General features: G+C 38.2%; 1 protein-coding gene across 1 annotated transcript in view; it reads left to right on the top strand.

The window, feature by feature from the left end:
• Positions 1–24,217, top strand: part of LOC128662324 (protein mono-ADP-ribosyltransferase TIPARP-like) — a 101,915-nt gene that overhangs the window by 20,575 nt on the left and 57,123 nt on the right. The gene's annotated exons all lie outside the window — the stretch shown is intronic.

Raw genomic sequence — 24,217 nt, 5'->3', positions numbered from 1 at the left:
TCCGGACACCGCCGCCACCTACATTATACTTCTGAACCCCTAATCTGCCACCCCCAACGTCGCTGCAACTATATTAAATTTATTAACCCCTTATCTGCTGCCGCCAATGTCGCCACCACTATAATAAAGTTATTAACCCCTAACCCTAACACCCCTCTAACTTAAATATAATTTAAATACATCTAAATAAATTTACTAGTATTAACTACATTATTCCTATTTAAAACTAAATACTTACCTATAAAATAAACCCTAAGATAGCTACAATATAACTAATAGTTACATTGTAGCTATCTCAGGATTTATTTTTATTTTACAGGCAACTTTGTAGGTAGAATAGTTATTAAATAGTTATTAACTATTTAATAGCTACCTAGCTAAAATAAATACAAAACTACCTGTAAAATAATTCCTAACCTAAGTTACAATTACACCTAATACTACACTATAATTAAATTAATTACCTAGACTAACTACAATTAATTACAATTAAATTAAATAAACTAAATTACGAGAAAAAACAAACACTAAATTACAGAAAATAAAAAAGAAATTACACATTTTTAAACTAATTACCCCTTATCTAATCCCCCTAATAAAATAAAAAAGCCCCCAAAATAAAAATATTCCCTACCCTATACTAAATTGCAAATAGCCTTTAAAAGGGCCTTTTGCGGGGCATTGCCCCAAAGTAATCAGCTCTTTTAACTGTAAAAAAAATACAATACCCCCTCCAACATTAAAACCCACCACCCACACACTCAACCCTACTCTGAAACCCACCCAAACCCCCCTTAAAAAACCTAACACTAACCCCTTGAAGATCACCCTACCTTGAGACGTCTTCACCCAGCCGGGCCGAAGTCCTCCAAGAAGCCGGGCAGAAGTGGTCCTCCAGATGGCAGAAGTCTTCATCCGATCTGGGCAGAAGAGGTCCTCCAGACGGCAGAAGTCTTCATCCAGGCGGCATCTTCTATCTTCATCCTTCCGGCGCGGAGCGGGTCCATCTTCAATCCAGCTGACGCGGAGCATCCTATTCCATCGACGTCCTAACGAAGAATGAAGGTTCCTTTAAATGACGTCGTCCAAGACGGCGTCCCTTCATTTCAAGTTGGCTGATAGAATTCTATCAGACAATCAGAATTAAGGTAGGAAAAATCCTATTGGCTGATGCAATCAGCCAATAGAATTGAAGTTCAATCCTATTGGCTGATCCAATCAGCCAATATGATTGAGCTCGCATTCTATTGGCTGTTCCAATCAGCCAATAGAATGCAAGCTCAATCCTAATGGCTGATTGCATCAGCCAATAGGATTTTTCCTACCTTAATTCCGATTGGCTGAAAGAATTCTATCAGCCAATCGGAATTGAAGGGACGCCATCTTGGATGACGTCATTTAAATGAACCTTCATTCTTCGTTAGGACGTCGATGGTAGAGGATGCTCTGCGTCGGCTGGATTGAAGATGGACTCGCTCCGCGCCTCAAGGATGAAGATAGAAGATGCTGCCTGGATGAAGACTTCTGCCGTCTGGAGGACCTCTTCTGCCCCGATTGGATGAAGACCTTTTTTATTTTGGGGGGATTTTTTATTTTATTAGGGGGATTAGATTAGGTGTAATTAGTTTAAAAATTTGTAATTTCTTTTTTATTTTCTGTAATTTGGTGGGGTTTTTTTCCGTAATTTATTTAATTTAATTTAATTGTAATTAATTGTAGTTAGTTTAGGTAATTCATTTAATGATAGTGTAGTGTTAGGTGTAATTGTAACTTAGGTTAGGGTTTATTTTACAGGTAAATTTGTATTTATTTTAACTAGGTAGTTATTAAATAGTTAATAACTATTTAATAACTATTGTACCTAGTTAAAATAAATACAAACTTGCCTGTAAAATAAAAATAAACCCTAAGGTAGCTACAATGTAATTATTAGTTAATATTGTAGCTATATTAGGGTTTATTTTATAGGTAAGTATTTAGTTTTAAATAGGAATAATTTATTTAATTGTAGTTATTTTTAGATGTATTTAAATGATATTTAAGTTAGGGGGGTGTTAGGGTTAGGGTTAGACTTAGGTTTAGGGGTTAATACCTTTAATATAGTTGCGGCGACGTTGTGGGCGGCAGATTAGGGGTTAATAAATGTAGGTAGGTGTCGGCGATGTTAGGGACGGCAGATTAGGGGTTAATAAAATGTAACTAGTGTTTGCGAGGCGGGAGTGCAGCGGTTTAGGGGTTAATACATTTATTAAAGTGGCGGCGATGTCCGGTCGGCAGATTAGGGGTTAAAGATTAGGGGTTAAATAATTTTATTATAGTGTTTAGGATGTGGGGGGGGGGTCTCGGTTTAGGGGTTAATAGGTAGTTTATGGGTGTTAGTGTACTTTTTAGCACTTTAGTTAAGAGTTTTATGTTACGGCGTTAGCCCATAAAACTCTTAACTACTGACTTTTAAATGCGGTAGGAGTCTTGACAGGAGAGGGTGTACCGCTCACTTTCTCCAAGACTCGTAATACCGGCGTCAGGAAAATCCCATTAAAAAGAGAGGATACGCAATTGACGTAAGGGGATTTGCGGTATGCTTGAGTCGCGGAAAAAAAGTGTACCTGCCAGACTCGTAATACCAGCGGGCGTTAAAAAGCAGCGTTGGGACCCCTCAACGCTGCTTTTTAAGGCTAACGCAAGACTCGTAATCTAAGTGTATGTTCGTAAATTTATATGTCACAACCTCTGAAAAAAAGTTAAACACTATGGGGCACATTTATCACGCTCCGAACGGAGTTTATGGACCCGTGTTTCTGGCAAATCTTCAGACTCGCCAAAAACAGCGGTTATGAAGCAACGGTCTAAAGACCACTGCTCCATAACCCTGTCCGGCTGCTCTGAGCAGGCGGACAGGAATCGCCACAATTCGAGTACGATCAGGTTGATTGACAACCCCCTGCTGGTGGCCGATTGGCCGTGAGTCTGCAGGGGGCTGCGTTGAACCAGCAGCTCTTGTGAGCTGCTGGTGCAATGCTGAATACGGAGAATGTATTGCTATCCGCATTCAACGATGTCTGTCGGACCTGATCCGCACTGTCGGATTAGGTCCGACAGACATTTGATAAATTGGCGTCATAGTTACAACCAGCTGCTGAGCAGCAATGCACTGCTAGGAGCTAGCTGAACACATCTGGGGTACCAATTACAAGAGGTATATATGCGTAGCCACCAATAAGCTAGTAGGGCCTTGCTGCTCCTGAGCCTATCTAGCTATGATTTTCAACAAAGGATATCAAGGGAATGAAGTCAATTTGATGAAAATAGTACATTGAAAGTCTTGTAAAATGTTGTGCTCTATCTGAACCCTGAAAGTTTAATTTTGACCTTCATGTCCTGTTTAGCATCTCATGAGGGCCTACATTCCAACCCTCACAAATGCCTTCATTGATTCATAGAGAAACATTAAATCTATTCCAAATCATTTTTCAAGACTTATCAAATTGATTTCTAATGTATCATTATTATTATAATCATTTATTTGTAGAGTGCCAACAGATTCAGCAGCACTATAAGCATAGGTTTAATATGCAAAGGTAGTATTTATAAGAAGCGAATCTGTAGAGGGCCATGCCAAGAGTTGCTAGCTGTTTTAGATCACCTTACATGAAGGGGATCTATAGGACAGTTGAGCTTACAAGCTAAGGGGGTTCAAGGGGGGAGACAAAAGAAAGAGAGGAACTAAAATAAGAACAGGTTAGTGTATATTGTATGCATCCCTGAGACTTTAAGAAGTGCTTGAAACTTTGAAAACTAGGGTAAAGTCTTGTGGAGCAAGGTAGAGAGTTACTCAAGATTGGGGCAATTTTGGAGAAGTCCTGTAGTCAGGAATGTGAGAAGGTAACAAGAAAGGAGGAGAGAATGGGGTCATGAGCAGAGTGAAGGGGATGGAAGGGAGAATATCTGGAGACAATGTCAGAGATAAGGGAGGGGGCAGGGTTATAAAGGGCTTGAATGTTAGGGTCAGGATTTTGTGTTTTATTCTAGAGGCTGGGGGAAATCATTGAAAAGATTGACACAGAGGTGTAGCAGATGAGGAGTGACGTGTAAGGAACATCAGCTTGGCAGAGGCATTCATTATGTATTGTAAAAGAAAAAGACAGCAGCTAGGGATACCAGAGATGATGGAGTTGCAATAGTTAAGGCAGGAGATGATGAAAACGTGAATTGAAATCTTAGTTGTGTCTTGTGTAAGGAAGTTGTGAATTTTGCAGATGTTTTTAAGGTTGAAATGACAGGAGTTGGCTAAAGACTGAGGGCCTGATGATCAAAAGCTCTCCACTCAGGTGAGATGATCTAAAATGATCCTCCAGCACTGTGAGATCCCTAGTGAAATTCTTAAAAGGCAGATTTTGCTTTACTTCTCCAAGGGGCATTCCCTGCATTTCTGTACGTGAAGTAGATACAAGCCCAGTGTAATATAGCGATGCATGACATCAAAGTTCTGTTGCATTTACACTTTGTGCTTTCTATTCTATATTACATTAAAACTTTGCACTTTCTAGTTTGTATTTTATTTTGTAAACAGTAGTGTATTTAGAGTTTGCTTTTACAAATTCTGATTATGCTTTCAGCTTCTGTGTAACTTTAACAAATTAGGTTCATACTTTTTATATTTATGTGTATCTTTTACAAATGACATTGCACTTTGAATTTCTTCTATTTAAAATAAACGGAAAAATGGACAGATAACCAAACATTCTCTAGTTTGTAAAGTAATTATAGTGCAGACTTCACAGGGGTTGAACTCACTGAATTTTCTAAGAAAAAGTGCAGAACCTAGAAGTCCCATAGAGATGAGAGATGCCTTCCATAGAAAGTAATGAGACTCTCTGGGATAGAAATGTTCACATGAGAGAGAGAAGGTGTCACATGTAGATAGATGGTAAATAATATCTACTCTTTGTCTAGGGCTGTCACTTGATGAGTGATTAGTAACCGTTGTATGATTTTGCTCAAGGAGAAAGAGACCTGTTCAGTGAAAATTCTTTCCTTAATTGTATGCCCCGGCTAATTACTAGCTATGGACAAAGATTAACCTGCGTTACCTAACAGATTAAACAATACTCATAACTATCAAAGTTGACACAAATGTATTTATTAATTATTACAACAGATAACCCCTTATAAGTAACACCTTCACCCAAAAAGAAGTATATACGTATATATATATATATATATATATATATATATATATATATATATACATGTTATATATATATATATCCAATTTGCAGAACGAAGCACTCACGTTCAAGATTTGTTTGCCCAGGAGCTGGTACATAAATATGTATATAATCCAAAGCAGAGACCGCACACTCAGGTCTTGGAAATCAAAAGTAATTTTAATTCACTGTAACGTTTCATGGTTTCCACCTTTATCAAACATTATAAAAGGGGGAAACCCTGAAACGTTACAGTGAATTAAAATCACTTTTGATTTCCAAGACCTGAGTGTGTGGTCTCTGCTTTGGATTTTATATATATATATATATATATATATATATATATATATAGTCCATGTAGAAAACAAGGTAACAGCACCACAGCACACAATCTTCTTTTAAAGGTGAAAAATCTTTATTTGAGGTTTAGCAACCAGTAAAAAGCGACGTTTCGGACCTACATAGTCCTTAATCATGCATAAGTTAAAATCAAACAAACAGACTTTAAAAAGGGTATCTGGACCAATCATGCTTCAATTCTCAGTATTAATTGGTTTAACCCATACCTATCCAGGTTTGTAAATTTCAACAACACAGTGACCTCTAGTGGTACCAGAATATATTCCATCATTTAAAACCATTATAAAAACAAATACAAATCATAATCTCTATTCAGACCATATGGATGTAATGTGTTCAGACGGTTAATCCACCATACTTCTTTCTGTTTTAATTTTAGTTCCCTATTACCCCCTCTTCTATGATGGGGGATATGGTCAATCACTTGAAAGCGAAGCTGGCTTACTGTATGACCCATATTTGTAAAATGTGCTGATACTGGAAGTGACATATCTTTTGATTTAATGGATGCTTTATGTTGACTAAACCTATCCCTGGCGGCTTGGGTGGTCTCGCCAATGTAACAAAGGCCACATGGGCATTTAAGTAGGTAGATTGCATAATTAGTTTGGCATGTATATAACCCATTGATTGTATATTGCTTTCTTTTGTCATTTTGTGCTAAAAATTTCCCTTTTATAACTGAATTGCATTGAGCACAGTGTAAGCAGGGGTAACAGCCTTCCAGTATCAGCACATTTTACAAATATGGGTCATACAGTAAGCCAGCTTCGCTTTCAAGTGATTGACCATATCCCCCATCATAGAAGAGGGGGTAATAGGGAACTAAAATTAAAACAGAAAGAAGTATGGTGGATTAACCGTCTGAACACATTACATCCATATGGTCTGAATAGAGATTATGATTTGTATTTGTTTTTATAATGGTTTTAAATGATGGAATATATTCTGGTACCACTAGAGGTCACTGTGTTGTTGAAATTTACAAACCTGGATAGGTATGGGTTAAACCAATTAATACTGAGAATTGAAGCATGATTGGTCCAGATACCCTTTTTAAAGTCTGTTTGTTTGATTTTAACTTATGCATGATTAAGGACTATGTAGGTCCGAAACATCGCTTTTTACTGGTTGCTAAACCTCAAATAAAGATTTTTCACCTTTAAAAGAAGATTGTGTGCTGTGGTGCTGTTACCTTGTTTTCTACATGGACTGTATACACTGGAGTTTGGCTGATACTCCTTGGTAACGTGCACACAGGTGGGAAAGAAATCTTACTAAAACCTATGGTGCTGGATTCAACTCACTTACTTCTCGTTCATGGAATCAGCAGAGTCACGAGCACCTGTAGTGAGTGAAAACACAATGGAGGACAAGCAGCCTTCTACTTTCTCCTATTCAGACATAGATGCAGCACGCATCACCTCACTGGCCCTGGGATCAAGGAATTTCTTAAGGGTCACTGCAGAAGCAGACATTAAAAAAGAGTATGAGAGAACAAAAAGAAAATTGATATCTCTGGAACTGCATTCTGTGACACTTGCAGAATACTACCGTATTAAAAGGATCCCCAGAGGCTTAAGAGTTAAACTGAGGCCCACCATTCTATCTAACAATGAAATGTATAAAAGTAAATTTGAGAGCATTCTGAATAAGTGCTCATTTGACCTTATCGTCTTGACCGTGGAGTGCCTACAACTGGAAATTGAGAAACATAAAAAAACCGTATCAGATGTGGAAAGAATAATGGAAACTAAACTCACCCTGGATATGCTGAAAACTACTAAAGAAGAAGTAGATGCATTACTGGCACAATACCGTTTAGACCTGGAAGAAAGGAAACGGGTTAAATTCACACGGGATGAAATGGACTATGCCAACAACCGAGTGTACCAGTGGTCACATGACCAGACGTCACGACGCGAGGGCCCACGCTGGAGGAGACAGCCGAGAACTACAGCAGCGCAAGAAAAGGAAGACAGCTCATCATCCGGCGAGAGTTTTTTAGACACAGGCTCAGAAGGCGACACCGGAGGGGAGGGCGGAAGCACCGCCGATCAAATCGAGTACAAGATGCACACACGGAGTTCCTGGAACCAGCAAGGGCAGCCACAGCGGTCACGGAGAGGAGCCAGATATCGCAGGGGTATGAGAAAACAACAATAGAGGTAAAAAAGTTGCCGGTTGTTAACCCCCTACTGTTTAACAAAAATGAACTGCCTGTTACTAATTTCATAAAGGGAAATGAACGGAACGAACTGTCTAATATTGCTAGTACTCCAGTGTTATCTGAAAATCCACTTGAGGGAAATGAACTGCCTGAGATTAACCTCTTAGAGTGTGGTATAATAGGGGGAAATGAACTGCCTGAAATTAACTCCCTAGAGTGTGACATAATAGATAGTACACTGTCTGAGTTTATACCTGTGATACCTAATGCTAGTCCACAGGCAAATGTTGAAACTAACCTGGTTATTAATATTTCTAAATATAAGCTTACAGATAATGAGCATAGCTTATTAATGAAGGGCTTGTCATACTGTCCAGTGAAAGATTGTGATGAGTTTGAAATTGACAAAGATCTATACAAATTTTTCAGACTGCTAAGGTTGAAATCAATATATGGTGGTAAAAATGTAGCCAATGTAAGTGAAACTAATGCAATAAATGAAGATTATATGCAGAGTGAATGTTTGAATTTGAAAAAGTTAAATCTGCACAAAAAATCTTCATATGTACCTCCAACAAGCAACTCAGGTGTAGAAACATTTGTTAAATTTGTTCAACAAGATGTTGCTAATCTAATGAAAAAAACTAGATTAAATCCTTACACAAAATAACATAACCTCACTAAAGGGGAATGGGAGGCTATATCTACTCTGAAAAATAACAAAAATATCACCATAAAAAATGCTGACAAGGGCGGAGCAATAATAGTGTTAGACACTGACTATTATGTGCAGGAGATATTACAACAGCTGTCAGATGGAGGGGTTTATGAAATATTGGATCATGATCCTCTTAAAGAAATACAAAGAGAGCTTAAGGGCATATTAGATAGAGCTTTGACTCATAACATTATTTCTAAACAGGTCTATGATTTTTTGTATAATAAATACCCTATAACACCAATTTTTTATACATTACCCAAAGTCCATAAAAGCTTATTACATCCACCAGGACGCCCTATTGTGGCCTGTACCGATTCTATTTTCTCTAATATCTCTATCTTTCTGGACAAAGTCCTCTTTCCATTTGTCAAACAGCAAAAATCCTTTATTAAGGATACAAATGATTTTCTTACAAAACTTATGGGGATTGAAATAGAGGATACTTGGTTAATTTTTTCACTGGATGTGGTAAATCTATATACCTCTATTCCCCATGAGGCAGGTCTATTGACTGTGAAAAGCTTTTTGAGCGACAGTGGCTTATATAATCTATCTCAGATTGATTTTTTTGATGACATGTTGAGACTTGTCCTATATTGCAATTATTTTCTCTTTCAAGACACTTACTACATGCAAAAGCGGGGAACAGCCATGGGCTCCAATGTAGCCCCCTCATATGCCAATTTGTTAATGAGTGGCTTTGAGAACAAATTTGTCTACACTAATCAGCCATTCATCAGCCATTGTAAGCTGTGGCTAAGGTATATAGATGATATTTTTGGCATATGGGGGGGCTCATTGGAGTCCCTGATACAGTTTGTTGAGGATATCAATGCCTCCATGATAGGCCTAAGATTTACCCTTACTTACTCTATCCAAAAGATTAACTTTTTGGATACAACTGTATATCGACATGGAAATACATTAAGTACAGATCTATATGTAAAACCCACAGATAGAAATACTCTGCTGCGATATGAAAGTTTTCATCCTGATACTGTTTTTAAATCCATACCCAGGAGTCAACTTTTGCGTACTAAAAGAATAGTCAGAGATCAAAAAGTATTGCCAGAAAGACTAGTGTCTATGGGCAATAAATTTATCCAAAGAGGATATCCAAAAGAAAATATCGCTAAAAATATTCAGGATTTGGATAGAATACATGATAAAAAACAAACAGAGAAAGGAACAGATAGATTAGTGCTTTCAATGGAATACAGTGACAAGAGTAATGACATCTTTAGAATAGTAAGAAAATACTGGCACCTTTTGTCAAAATATAATCCAGAGATAGAATCATTTAAACTCCCCCCTATGCCATCATATAGAAGGGTAAAAAATCTTAGGGATCACATAGTAAAAGCTGATATAGGTACAACTAAAATGTCTGATGTAAATTATTTAACTACCCCTAATAAAGGCTGTTACCCCTGCTTACACTGTGCTCAATGCAATTCAGTTATAAAAGGGAAATTTTTAGCACAAAATGACAAAAGAAAGCAATATACAATCAATGGGTTATATACATGCTAAACTAATTATGCAATCTACCTACTTAAATGCCCATGTGGCCTTTGTTACATTGGCGAGACCACCCAAGCCGCCAGGGATAGGTTTAGTCAACATAAAGCATCCATTAAATCAAAAGATATGTCACTTCCAGTATCAGCACATTTTACAAATATGGGTCATACAGTAAGCCAGCTTCGCTTTCAAGTGATTGACCATATCCCCCATCATAGAAGAGGGGGTAATAGGGAACTAAAATTATAACAGAAAGAAGTATGGTGGATTAAACGTCTGAACACATTACATCCATATGGTCTGAATAGAGATTATGATTTGTATTTGTTTTTATAATGGTTTTAAATGATGGAATATATTCTGGTACCACTAGAGGTCACTGTGTTGTTGAAATTTACAAACCTGGATAGGTATGGGTTAAACCAATTAATACTGAGAATTGAAGCATGATTGGTCCAGATACCCTTTTTAAAGTCTGTTTGTTTGATTTTAACTTATGCATGATTAAGGACTATGTAGGTCCGAAACGTCGCTTTTTACTGGTTGCTAAACCTCAAATAAAGATTTTTCACCTTTAAAAGAAGATTGTGTGCTGTGGTGCTGTTACCTTGTTTTCTACATGGACTGTATACACTGGAGTTTGGCTGATACTCCTTGGTAACGTGCACACAGGTGGGAAAGAAATCTTACTAAAACCTATGGTGCTGGATTCAACTCACTTACTTCTTATATATATATATATATATATATATATACACACATTGTACGGTACTTTGCCTCTCGTACCGCACAACGTTTATATACGTCTGAGCTTCAGAAAGCTCCAGAAGTCTTGGCTGCTATGTTACAGCCAAGAGCTGAAGTTCCTGAGCTCCAGGCATCTACCTGCATATGGAACCAGAGCGCGAGCGGTGCTCCAGTTCCATAAAAGGGCAGATGCCTGATCATTACTGACAGTGACACTGTGTGTCCCCCATCTGTAATGATCATTGCTGGTGCAGATGGAAGGTGTATGCAGGAGTGGGAGGTCCCTATGCTAGAGAAAATAAAGGGACAGGGAGGGATGAGGCAGTTACACTATGTAAAAAAGGGGGTGGGGGATCCCTAACTGAGGATCGCGGGAGGTGGGGGGACCACTACCCTAAAAATAAATTATAAATAATAATAAAGGCAGCTAACACTGCCGAAACGCGTAGATTTGCTTACTCCTGTCAATTCAGAATTTTATTACTGGTAGTGTTACACTCCACAGGTTCATCCCTATCTCTATGATTAATATAGAGGGAGGACATATGAGTAATTCCTGTGTGTAACCAATTATATACTAAGGCTATTGAACTGCTAAATTGTTTTACTGGCACAAAAACAGGTTCATTTCTATCTCCTTGAATCAACACTGAGATCGATGTATGAATAATTCCTGTGTGCCCCCTTGTTTCTTCCTTTGCTCCCATCATAGCCCTAATATACACTAAAAACCAAGTGCTTAGGAGCTTCTTCGGATAAGGACAAGTTTCACATTTCAGAACGGACATAAAACCAAACGGATCAACACTCCATAGGATTCAGAGCTGCTGATAAAACAAACCGTTTTTTTCAAATTTGGACAGATTCTTTGGACATTGGACACTTGCAAGTATTGATACTAACCATCACATAAACAAGTATACTTTGTTACAATTGAGAATTGGATACAAATTTCAAACTTGTTGTGTTTAAGCATATCACAGAGATTGGAGGAATACAATAGTCAGGTGACGTGACGTCACACCTCCCGATCCATCACTCACAGTTACTCCTAACGGCTGAACAGATCAGACGCCTCCACTGAATACTGTGACCAAATATTCCATTGCTTAAAAATAATACTGGTAACATTTAGCCGAGCCAATTTCACTGTGCTAAGAGTCATTTACCTTTATCAAGTTTATTCATATTCGTATATATTTTTAAGAAACACTCAGGGAACCTTTTAGAAATTTTATATCGGCTGTATTTTTCTGTTTTTAATATGATTAATATGTTTGATTGTTACTGATGCCGGCATCTTATGTAATTGAGTATATGCTAACATATTCTGTATGCATTAACTAGTTATCTACTTAAATCACTATAAAAATTCTCTTTTATTATCATTAGTTCCTCTTGTTATTTCATTTTATTTTTTAATAATCTGGTTGGCTCTACTTAGCTGGAGCGCTTATCCCACACCACTCTCACCTCTTTATCGTATAGTCTGTAATTGGAGATTTTATCAGACCATATTAGGGATTCAAGCACAGAAACTTTTTCCTGATTAGCACTCACACCACCCTTTGTTTGTTTGTTTACCTGCATATGGAACCAGAGCGCGAGCGGTGCTCCAGTTCCATAAAAGGGCAGATGCCTGATCATTACTGACAGTGACACTGTGTGTCCCCCATCTGTAATGATCATTGCTGGTGCAGATGGAAGGTGTATGCAGGAGTGGGAGGTCCCTATGCTAGAGAAAATAAAGGGACAGGGAGGGATGAGGCAGTTACACTATGTAAAAAAGGGGGTGGGGGATCCCTAACTGAGGATCGCGGGAGGTGGGGGGACCACTACCCTAAAAATAAATTATAAATAATAATAATTTTATAGATACTGGCAGACAGCTGCCAGTACTTAAGATGGTGGGCACTAGTTAGAGGGGGAGGGTTAGAGAGCTGTTTGGGAGATTGTAGGGTAGGCCTAGACAAACCCAGGAGCCAGGTAGCCACTGGCTCCTAGAATTTTACCTTTGGCTCCTAACTTTTTTGGTTATTCTCCATATTTCTTTATAAATTACCACTGTCTGGCTCCTAAAAGTATGACTGGCTCCTAAATTTAAAAAAAAAAAATGTTTGACCCTATTTTAATATTGGCAAACACAGTGGGGGGTGAACAATGGGGGTGAGGGAGGAAAGACAGGTGTTTTGGAAGGGTGGTGTCAGATGGGAGGGGTGTCAATCAACCCGATTGTATTCAATCGGGTTGATTGCTGTCCGCCGCCTCAGAGGTGGCGGCTCGTGTGGAAACAGCTGCATTCAGCCCCATTTACGGGTTGATAAATCGACCCACAAGGCTCTATTTCTGTTTAAATGGAGTAATAGCAAAAATGTTAAAAATTCTATGGTATTTTGGGCTAGTTTTTCTCTGAAAGTCCCGTTAGTGAAGGGGTTAACACAATACCTTGAGATCCTGGAGGCATCACATTTCAGCTAAGAGCTTTACACAATTTATACATATCTCAAACCAAACAGTTTGTTCTATACCATCAATGCAAATGGATAAATGTATACCTTATATTCCTCTTAAGGCTTTCACAAATTTGCCTGATAGTTCTATTTTAACTTTACTCATGCCTAGTTCGATGGCATGACATAGTACGAGGTTATAATAAACTTTTTTAACTACAAATCTAATTATTGCTTTGATTGACATGAGCAGCTCTTCTAAATGCCCTTGAAAGAGAATTAACTCATTACTAGCTAAATCTTAACTAATACTTCTTGAAATACTTTTTGAAAACGGCATCTTCTATCTTCATCCATCCGGCGCGGAGTGGGTCCATCTTAAAGACATCCAGCGCGGAGCATCCTCTTCCATCGAAGTCTTCTTACTAAATGACGTTTCCTTTAAGTGGCGTCATCCAAGATGGCGTCCCTTCAATTCCGATTGGCTGATAGAATTCTATTAGCCAATCGGAATTAAAGTAGAAAAAATCCTATTGGCTGATGCAATCAGCCAATAGGATTGAACTTCAATCCTATTGGCTGATCCAATCAGCCAATAGGATTGAGCTGGCATTCTATTGGCTGTTCCAATCAAATTTTATTTCCCCATAGGAATCAATGGGGCTGCGTTACTGAGTTTTACGCTGCTTTTTTGCAGGTGTTAGACTTTTTTTTCAGCCGGCTCTCCCCGTTGATCCCTATGGGGAAATCGTGCACGAGCACATTACACCAGCTCACCGCTGACTTAAGCAGCGCTTGTATTGAAGTGAGATTTGGAGCAAAATTTTGCTCAACACTCACTTTTTTGTCTTTTAACGCCGGGTTTGTAAAAACTCGTAATACCATCGCTGTCTGTAAGTGAGTGGTGAGAGAAAACTGCTCGTTAGCACCGCATCCCTCATAACGCAAAACTCGTAATCTAGGTGACAGCTTGTGTAATGTTGGTAATGTTGCTTGTTATAGAATTCAAACAATCAGGAACATTAGTGTATTTAAAGGACCATTCAATTTGACATTTCAAGCAGGATTCTGAGTGCCTGGGGCAGCACAAAACCTAAATACGCCACTGCATCAGATATATGTAGAAATATTTAATTATGAATAAATTGAACATATTCCGTTACGTAAAGAACATTGGAATCTGAAATATTCATATTTTCATGTTGGGTTTGCACTAATGAGAATTATGGTGTTTGCGCAAGAGAGTGGGTGTTTTTTCCCCAACTTTTTTTCTCTATTGACTTCTATGGGGGAATGCAAAAATGTGATTGGGATTTTCGAATTTCGACTTTAAGCGTGATTTGAGTTACCACTGGAGAAAAAACAGTTTACTTTCAACTTGTAATATTGTATTCGCTATAGCGAAAATGCAAAATACCACTCGACTTAATCTAGCCCTAAAATGTTTCATTATTGCAAGTGCAACATTATTGCAATATACAGGCAGTCCCCGGGTTACAGACATCCGACTTAAGTACAACTCATACTTACAAACAGATAAAATAGAGCTTTATTGCCAATCCTTCTTTACAGGATAAACCAAAATACTCAAAATCCAATTGTCACAAGGACAGAAAGTGATGTGAAATTTTCTGAACAGTGGCACAGATAGCAAAACAAACTTTTCCCTATGCTTTCCAAAACTAAAAAAATGTTTGGCTAGAGTTTCACCTAAATAAAGTGCCTGTTCCAACTTACATACAAATTCAACTTAAGAACAAACCTACAGAACCTATCTTGTTCGTAACCTGGGGACTACCTGTACATTCATTATTTATTTTGCTGCCTTTTGTTTTAAAATATAAAAAGTATAAAGATAGCATATTTATTTCAAATGAATCTATACATCATTCAAATATTAGTAGGAAGCCTAGTTTTATCATCTAGTTGTGAAATTGAATAGGAAGACTATAATGGTACATAACGTTCCTGCTGAGAATAAAAATGTTCTAGAGATGTAATTTGTCTTACTAATTTTATGTTTAAATACTTTTGATAATAAACACAACCGCATTTAAAAATAAACATAAATATTTTAAAAATAAAAATGGTGTAACATAATATGAAAAAATGTATCCAAATACAGATTCCCACCATATCATGGTTTTGGCCTCTTTATCAGGGTGGAGCCCTATGGCAGGATTAGCAGGGAACTGGGCAGATTACTGGAGATTCAAATATATACAACAGTCCTGTTTATTAGGAGAAAGTAACACAGGCAAATAGCAAGTAATACCCTGAAATAGTTTATACTGGGAACCAGGTACAAGCAAGAGTTAAAGGGAGAGTCTACTCCAGAATTTTTATCGTTTAAAAAGATAGATAATCCCTTTATTACCCATTCCCCTATTTTGCAGAACCAACACAGTTATAGAAATTATACTTTTTACCTCTGTGATTACCTTGTATCTAAGCCTTTGAAGACTGCCCCCTGCTATTTTGACAGACTTGCATTTAGCCAATCAGTGCCCTCTCATTCATAACTCCAAGGACGTGGCCACAATGTTATTATTATTATTATCATTTATTTGTATAGCGCCGCCAAATTCCGTAGCGCTGAATTATCTGTATGGCACAGATGAACTAACACCCTCTAGCTGTGAAAAACTGCCAAATGCATTGAAATAAGGGACGGCCTTCAAGGGCTTAGAAATTAGCATATGAGCCTACCTAGGTTTAGCTTTCAACAAAGAATACCAAGAGAACAAAGCAAATTTGATGATAAAAGTGAATTGTAATGCTGTTTAAAATTGCATTCCCTATCTGAATCCTGAAAGTTTAATTTTGACTAGACTGTCCCTTTAACAGAGAAAAACCTCTACAAACCAGTATAGTTGATATTCATGTGCAAGTTCAGACAGACAAGAGCCATGTACTGAAAGGCTTACTTCAGGGCTAAGGACTGTAGTACACACTTATGGGCTAAACAAAGGAAATGCATGAAGTGAAGGTACTGCCAGCTCCTGTGTTAAACAAAGTAAATGCCGCTCCTTGGCAAAGCAAAGGGAATGCCAGCTTTTGGGCTAATCAAAGGAAATACAAATGTCTGAATACAAGCTATTAGCAGCAGCAAAGTTAGTGCTGGGGAAAGGAGAAACAAAAAGACACAGCAGGCAATAAAATACTGGAGCTGGGAAACTCCAAGCAGTAGTACTAACTGTGCCAAATGCAGAAACAAGGACAGGACAGTCCAAGGTTCAAAAGCAGGTAGCAAGTAACCAAACTTAGGCAATGTCATAGCAGGAAGTCCAGCAACAACCAGGAACAGGATAAACGTCAATTCCAAACAAGGAGTGAAGGCATAGGTTGCTTAATATGTAGTCAGAGAGCACTTCCCTGATTGGCTAGCATCCAGAGAGGGTGGAGCTGAGAGACACACATACCTATGATAATATTCCACCATAAACCCCTGCAAGTAAATATCCTTCATTGCATAGAAAGAGCAAACTGGACTTCGAACTTGGAGTCCCAGCAAGGGAACAGTATGAACAGAGCTTATGGGATCCTGACACACCAATATGTTTTTGCAGCCTGTAAAAAATTAGTGGCTGATTTTAAAATACCTTGTTCATGTTCTACCTTAAAGGGACACTGAACCCCAAACTTTTCTTTTGTGATTCAGATAGAGCATGCCATTTTAAGCAACTTTCTAATTTACTCCTATTAGCATTATTTCTTCGTTCTCTTGCTATCTTTATTTGAAAAATAAGGCATCTAAGCTTTTTTTGGGGTTTAGAACTCTGGATAGAACTTTTTTTTTTCTCAGCAAGGACAACCCAGGTTGTTTACCAAAAATGGGCCGGCATCTAAACTTACATTCTTGCATTTCAAATAAAGATACCAAGAGAATAAAGAAAATTTGATAATAGGAGTAAATTAGAAAGTTGCTTAAAATTGCATGCTCTATCTGAATCACGAAAGAAAAAATTTGGGTTCAGTGTCCCTTTAATTGTACTGTCTACAGAAACATGATTTAGTTTCTCTAACAGGGAACAGATTACTGTAGAATCAATTAGCCATTTTTTAGTCTATTTTGACTGACCAATGTTATGTGACACCCATTGATGTGACAATTCCAGAAATAATAATGAACCATCAGCAGGAAGACCAATTGTCGCTAAGCAATAATAGCATCTTTACCGGACCATGGAATTAATGTATGAATCATACAAAATTCAGTGGTGCAGTCAGATAAAATTACTTCTCATAAAAGATGTGTCATGGCAAAATTTGTGGCTGACTTGGATGCAGCTAAACCTAAAGAAGCCGGCATGAGAAAAAGTAATATCCACTATAACATATGTTTAATATTGCTGGAGACTAGCTATATTACTGTTAATTCCATATTTAGTATCTAAGTCGTATGAAAGGCAAGATTTCCTAATTTATCCTATATAATAAAAGGTCAAGTGGGTTTGTCCGAAGCTGTCATGCGCAGTAGAGACAGCACAAACACACCTGGCCTTTGAGTCCCTAGCTGATCTGCGCTTCTGCGGCAGAAGTGGGCGTGGCCGGGTGTGAGCGGGGGCGTGGCTGACATGAAGGAAGCGTGACCGGGCGTGGATGGACGTGAAGGGGGCGTGGCCACGCGATAGAGAGGGGAGAGAGATAGAGAGGGGAGAGAGATAGAGAGGGGGGAGAGAGATAGAGAGGGGGGGAAAAGATAGAGAGGGGGAGAGAGATAGAGAGGGGGGAAAAGATAGAGAGGAGATAGAGATAGAGAGGGGGGAGAAAGAGGGGGGGAGAGAGAGAAGGGGATCGAGAGAGGGGGGAGCGAGAGAGGGGGAGAGAGGGGGGAGAGAGAGAGGGGGAGAGAGGGGGGAGAGAGAGAGAGGGGAGAGAGAGAGGGGGAGAGAGAAAGGGGGAGAGAGAGAGGGGAGAGAAAGAGGGGGGAGAAAGAGGAGGAGAGAGAGGGGGGGGAGAGAGGGGGAGAGAGAGGGGGGAGAGAGAGAGAAGGGGGAGAAAGAGAGAGGGGGAGAGAGAGGGAGAGGGGGAGAGAGAGAGCAAAAGAGGGGGGGAGAGAGAGCACAAAAGAGAGGGGGGGAGAGAGAGCACAAAAGAGAGGGGGAGAGAGCACAAAAGAGAGGGGGGAGAGAGAGTGCAAAAGAGAGGGGGGAGAGAGAGAGCGCAAAATAGAGGGGGGAAGAGAGAGCGCAAAAGAGGGGTAGAGAGAGCGCAAAAGAGAGGGGGGGAAGAGAGCAAAAGAGAGGGGGGAGAGAGCTCAAAAGAGAGGGGGGAGAGAGAGAACTCAAAAGAGAGGGGGGGAGAGAGAGCGCAAAAGAGAGGGGGCAGAGAGCGCAAAAGAGAGGGGGGAGAGAGAGAGCTCAAAAGAGAGGGGGTGAGAGAAAGCTCAAAAGAGAGGGGGAGAGAGAAAGCTCAAAAGAGAGGGGGAGAGAGAGAGAGCAAAAGAGAGGGGGGAGAGAGAGAGAGCAAAAGAGAGGGGGAGGGAGAGAGCGCAAGGGGTGGGACCGCTGTACTGCAAAAAATGGCCCTGAACGGGCTTTAGGACTAGTATCTTAATATTTCAGAATTAATTTGTGTAGCAGAGCCAATCATACTGCCATATGCTTCCAAGTCAGTAGCTAAAGCTCTCCTAGGTCTATGATCGAAGAGAAACATTCTGCAGTAAGCTTTCATGAAACCACCATTGGAATGATTTTTCTTGCACAGACACATAAGGATTACAATTTGAATATTGTGTAGAAACAATCCATATTGACAATTGAAGATGGCAAATAGCTAAACAATATTCAACATCATTAACAACTTGTGTCACAGAATCTAAACTTACTTGCATCACCTTCATGAAAAGGTTTATCGGCGCTATACAAATAAATTATAATAATTATAGAAGTAGGAAATAAATGAGTATTAGTTGAAGGTTGTTGTATCCACTGTCTATTAGGTCCAATACTTCTCCCTTTATTTCTACCTTTAAAGTCAGTTCTACCTCTAGTGTGGGCACTAGTATGGTCACCCTCTACTTGCCATGTTTTAATTTTTTTTTTTCTTTTGTTGGTTAGCTTCTTTGCAAGTTCTATGTCCTTGATCCAAAATTACAGCTACACAGGTATACTGATGATGTCTGTCAGTTTCTATTTGAAAATGGTCAATCTAAATATGGAAGTCAACATCAGTCATGACACCGTAGCAGACAATCATTATGTGTGAAATATTAGAAGAAAATAATGTAATAATTAATTTACAAATCACTTTGTTATCTTTTAAATTATTTCGTATGTCCCTTCTATACTCAGGGGAAGCTGCTTTTTTTGTCACATGCTGCTAAAAACACAACAATTCTATTTGCAGTCTCTGTAATAGAAAAGTTAGGAAGGAGGGGGGGCATAGGCTTTTTGTAACTGAAACTTATTTGTTACATGAAACAACATCTGGTAGCGTGTATCAATCAGCTGCATAAAGGAATGTGGAAAGCCTTCTATGACGGGGGACTGCATCTCAACCCCTTAAGAAAAATCTCAATTAACTGTAAATCATTTAGTTTCCCAATGCAGAAATTGCACAGTCTGCTTGCTAAATTTATTGAATTAATTGATTGTACCTTTACCAATAGGTGAATGGCCAATTTCAGAGAGGATAGTGATTGCATCTGTCGCTTTGATACTAGAGTGGGTCTGATTCATATAAAAGGAAACAGTATCAGTAATTACTAAGAGCTTTACACAATTTATACATATTTAAAACCAATCAGCTTGTTCTATACAAATGCTTAGTGGAGCACTAATTTATCGTGCACCCGTATACGGCCAAATTAGCCTATTTTAACTTTAATAATGTAATTCAATGCATGACATAAAAAGAAGTTATAAAAAACTTTTCAAACTACAAATCGAATTATTGCTATGATTGACATGAGCAACTGTTCTAAATATGAATGTCCTTGAAAGAGAATTAACTCATTACTAGCTAAATCTTAGCTAATACAATTTTAATTTATGTATATTATAATGCATAACTCCTTATAGTTAACTACTAATACTATTTGAATTTATATCTATATTATAACTCCACAGAAGATAAATGGAAAACACCTGGGGCTAATTCAAAGGATCAGTTTGCATCCATTACAAATTAAACAAATGATTTCACTAATTTAACTTTCTTTTGTCTATATTTTAGTATATATTCTATTTCTGTTAGTTAAAATAAGTGTATTTGAATTGTGAGCAAACTTCACTTGCATACAGCTGGCGAAATAAATCAGTGTTCAAATGTTTAACATAATTTCACAAGAATTATGAGAGAGCTTCCGTGGGAACATCCATGTTCAGCCCAGGGAAGTGCCCTGTCCCTCCCACTTTCTGAAACTGTCAGTTTCTGTTTACAATGGATCAAATACAAAGTGCAATGTAATTTGTAAATTATAAAAAAAATTAAAATACAAAGTATGATCCTAATTTGTTAAAGTAACATGACCTTTAAAACAAGAATTTGTAAAATTACTGATGGAGATAAATCTAAATGTATTAAAATATAAAAGAGAAAGTGCAAAGCTTAAATGCAATAATACTGAAAGGACCCAATCTGAAGTACAAAGTAATATAAAATACAAAGTACAAAGTGTAAGTGTAACACAACTCTCATATCATGCAGTACTGTATTGTAATGGGCTTGTATTTCCTTAATATACAGAAATGAGAGAGATCACACAGTGCTGGAGAGTTCCACCCTTTTTCTTTGAGCATTTTTTGAGATCAGCCCTTGTGAAGTCTGCATTACAATTTCTCTCCAATCTGGAGACTCCTTTGATCATCAGATCCTGAATGTGAGGTGTGAATGAAAGATCTGAATCAAGTGTGACCCCAAGGCATCAGCATTAGGGGTTTGGGTAATGATGTTATTATCAACAACAGTTAAAGGAGGTTGAGGGGGCAGGGATTTTGGAAGAATGGAGGAAAATACATGCTCAATTTTAGAGATACAATGAGAGGACAACTAGGATTAAATATTAGAAAGACGGTTAGTGACATGAGTCAGCAAGGAAGGGCATAGGTCTAGTGCAGAGGGAGGTAGATTTGGGTGTCATCAGTATACAAATGATACTGATAATTGTGGGACAGAAAGTGGTAAAGGGGCAGAGGAGGTGTCAAAGAAACATACACTAAATGTAAAGTTAGAAAGGTAGGAGGAGAAACATGAAAGGGCTGTGTCACAAATGTCAAAGGATTGAAGTGTTTGGAACAAAAGAGAGTGGTCAACAGGCTACAGACAGATCAAGAAGAACTAACAGAGAGAAATGGCCTTTAATTTTTTTCTGTAAGAATGTCATTAGTGCCCTTAATGATTGCTGTCTCTGTGTAATGTTGGAGGAGAAATCCAGATTACAATGGATCAAGGAGGGAGTTGTCTTTGAGGAAATATGATAGGTGTGTATATTATAGCCTTTCCAGAAGTTCTGAGGCAAGGGGAAGTAGGGAAATAGGGTGATGGGCCAGGGCAGGAAAAGGAGGAGAAGGAAGAGAGTAGAGGTTTGATTGACTTTGAAATATGTTGTGGATATAATGACTTAATGTTCCTGTTGACTTTGGTAAAGTGAAGAGATGGTAGTCAGGAAGAGTAAAAGGAGAATTTGGAAAGTGTGCAAGACTTCATTGATAGCTGAAAATCAGACCATGAGAGTGTCCATCTTTGTGAGTGGGAGTGTTGTCCCATTGTGACAGACCATAAGATTAATTGAGTTGGAGAAGTTTTGTTTCTCCAAGGTTAGTATAATTGGTTGACATTAGAATGAAGGCAGGGGTGTCTGATGTGAAGAAATAAGGCAACTAGACAGCAAAATGATTCGGAAATTGAGTTGGTGGTTTAGGGGGGAGCGAATAAGCTAATTGTGTGAGTGGACAATAAAACACTAACTGTGTCTGTTTTCAGGCCTAGGTGTGTGGCTGAAGTGGAGACCCCAATGTTACAGGTTTCTGTGAAAGCCAGAAGGTTAAGGTAGTGGGTGATGAGGAGGTCATGGATAGAAGTGAGCTTATTACAAATAGAGTGAGAGTTCAAGAGTGCACAAGTGAAGGGGGTGTAGACTTTAGATACAGAAGGAATTGGAGTTAGGTTTCCAGAGTACTGTTTTCTTAGTCTATGGGAAGGCATATGTGGGCAGTAAAGATAAGGAAGTTGTGGGGGACCAGGATTGGAGGAGATATCACCAGCAGCGAGTATTAGCAAAAGAGAGAGTGACAAAAAGATGAATTGGGAGTGTCTTTGAGATATGATGCAGGAGAGAGAGAGTTTAGGAATGTGTGGAGGCCATGAGAGCAAGTGAGGTGAGGGTAGGTGGTCTAATGAATGTTTCAGGTGGTAAGGAGGAAGGAGTAAATGAATAATATAGTTTGTTATAGAGCCAAGGGATAGCTAAAAGGAAGATGAAGATATGGAGCATTTTATTTTCAAAAGGGAATAAGTGAAACATTGAAACAACAATATTACAACAGTACTTGCCTTATGTCTTGTCCTTTTTTCACTTCTTGTTTATTTCTTGCATAATAATCTTATTGCCTCACCTATAAAATGCTCAATTAACGAACATATTATGATAATACTAACTGCCCTTGTAATGCTAACCCCTAGCAATGCTATCCTCATACAAGCGTTACATTCAGATGACAATGCAGTCAGCTGGGTCCACTTAATTAGTTAATGACAGGATCACAGACATTCAAAAATTGCCCACTGGGGAAGATTTGGCCAGGTGAGTGAGATAAGTTTAAAATAAACAAAATATAGAAATTGACGGGAGGTTGAAGTTACGCCATGCATTAAATAGCACATTTAGGCATTATAGCAAGTATTGACAAAACTTGAACATCAGACTAGCAGCACAGTAAATATAGGAATTATTAACAACATACACTCATATACCATAAGAGAGTTACAGAGGTTGGAATATCATTAGAAAACACTGTCCTGACTTAATATTACAGGTTAAGTGAAAAACCTGCATTCACATACATTAAGCCTTCATTATCAATATTAAATAGTCATCTATCATTCTTACGTTTGTTTTGGTTTCATATATTTTTCATCCATGAAGATCTTTGACAATCCCTAACCTATTCTATGAATTATTTAGACTTTTTTTTACAGTATCTATAATGATTTTAATAATTATTATTAATATTTTATAATATTTAATATTTTAGTAACGCGCCTTAAAGGGATAGTCTAGTCAAAATTAAACTTTCATGATTCAGATAGGGCATGCAATTTTAAGCAACTTTCCAATTTACTCCTATTAACAATTTTTCCTCATTCTCTTGGTATCTTTATTTTAAAATGCAAGAATGTAAGCATAGGAGCCAGCCCATTTTTGGTTCAGCACCTGGGTAGCACTTTCTGATTGGTGTCTTAATGTAGCCCACAATAAGGGAGAGAGAGAGAGAGCCTTTACACCAGCTCTTCAGTCCGGCTAACCCAACGTACAAAAAATTTGATTGTGCTTAAGCAAACATTTACTTTCAACTTGTTATGCCTGAGCAAATTAACGCACCTGTCGCATTCTTTTATTGCATGCGTGCCACTTGTAATATAGCCCATATTTTGATAAAAATTTACTTTTAGAATTATATGAAAAAGAATCCACATTCTCCATTATAGAGGGGACCAGTAATGCCACTTCTTTCCCAGCACAGTCTCCTACAACAAATAAAACCACCGCCTCCGAATGCCAAGCCAATATGTGTATATCTGTTGACTGTAGATGCCTGTCAATTAAAAGGTAGGGAAAAATCTAAATTAAACTTTCATGTTTCAGATAGAACATGCAATTTTAAACAACTTTCCAAATTACCTCTATTATCAAATGTGCTTTGTTCTTTTGGTATTCTTTGTTAAAAAGTAAATCTAGGTAGGCTCATATGGGCTTAGGAGCATGCATGTGATTTTAGTACATTATGTCCACAGTACTTGGCAACATTGTATGTAGCAGTGTTATAAATTGTTTCACTCACTGCTACTATAGACTACTAAAAACACGTGCACA

The sequence above is a fragment of the Bombina bombina genome, chromosome 6, assembly GCF_027579735.1.
Source record: "Bombina bombina isolate aBomBom1 chromosome 6, aBomBom1.pri, whole genome shotgun sequence".
Lineage (NCBI taxonomy): Eukaryota > Metazoa > Chordata > Amphibia > Anura > Bombinatoridae > Bombina > Bombina bombina.
This window is presented reverse-complemented; position numbering and strand designations above follow the sequence as displayed.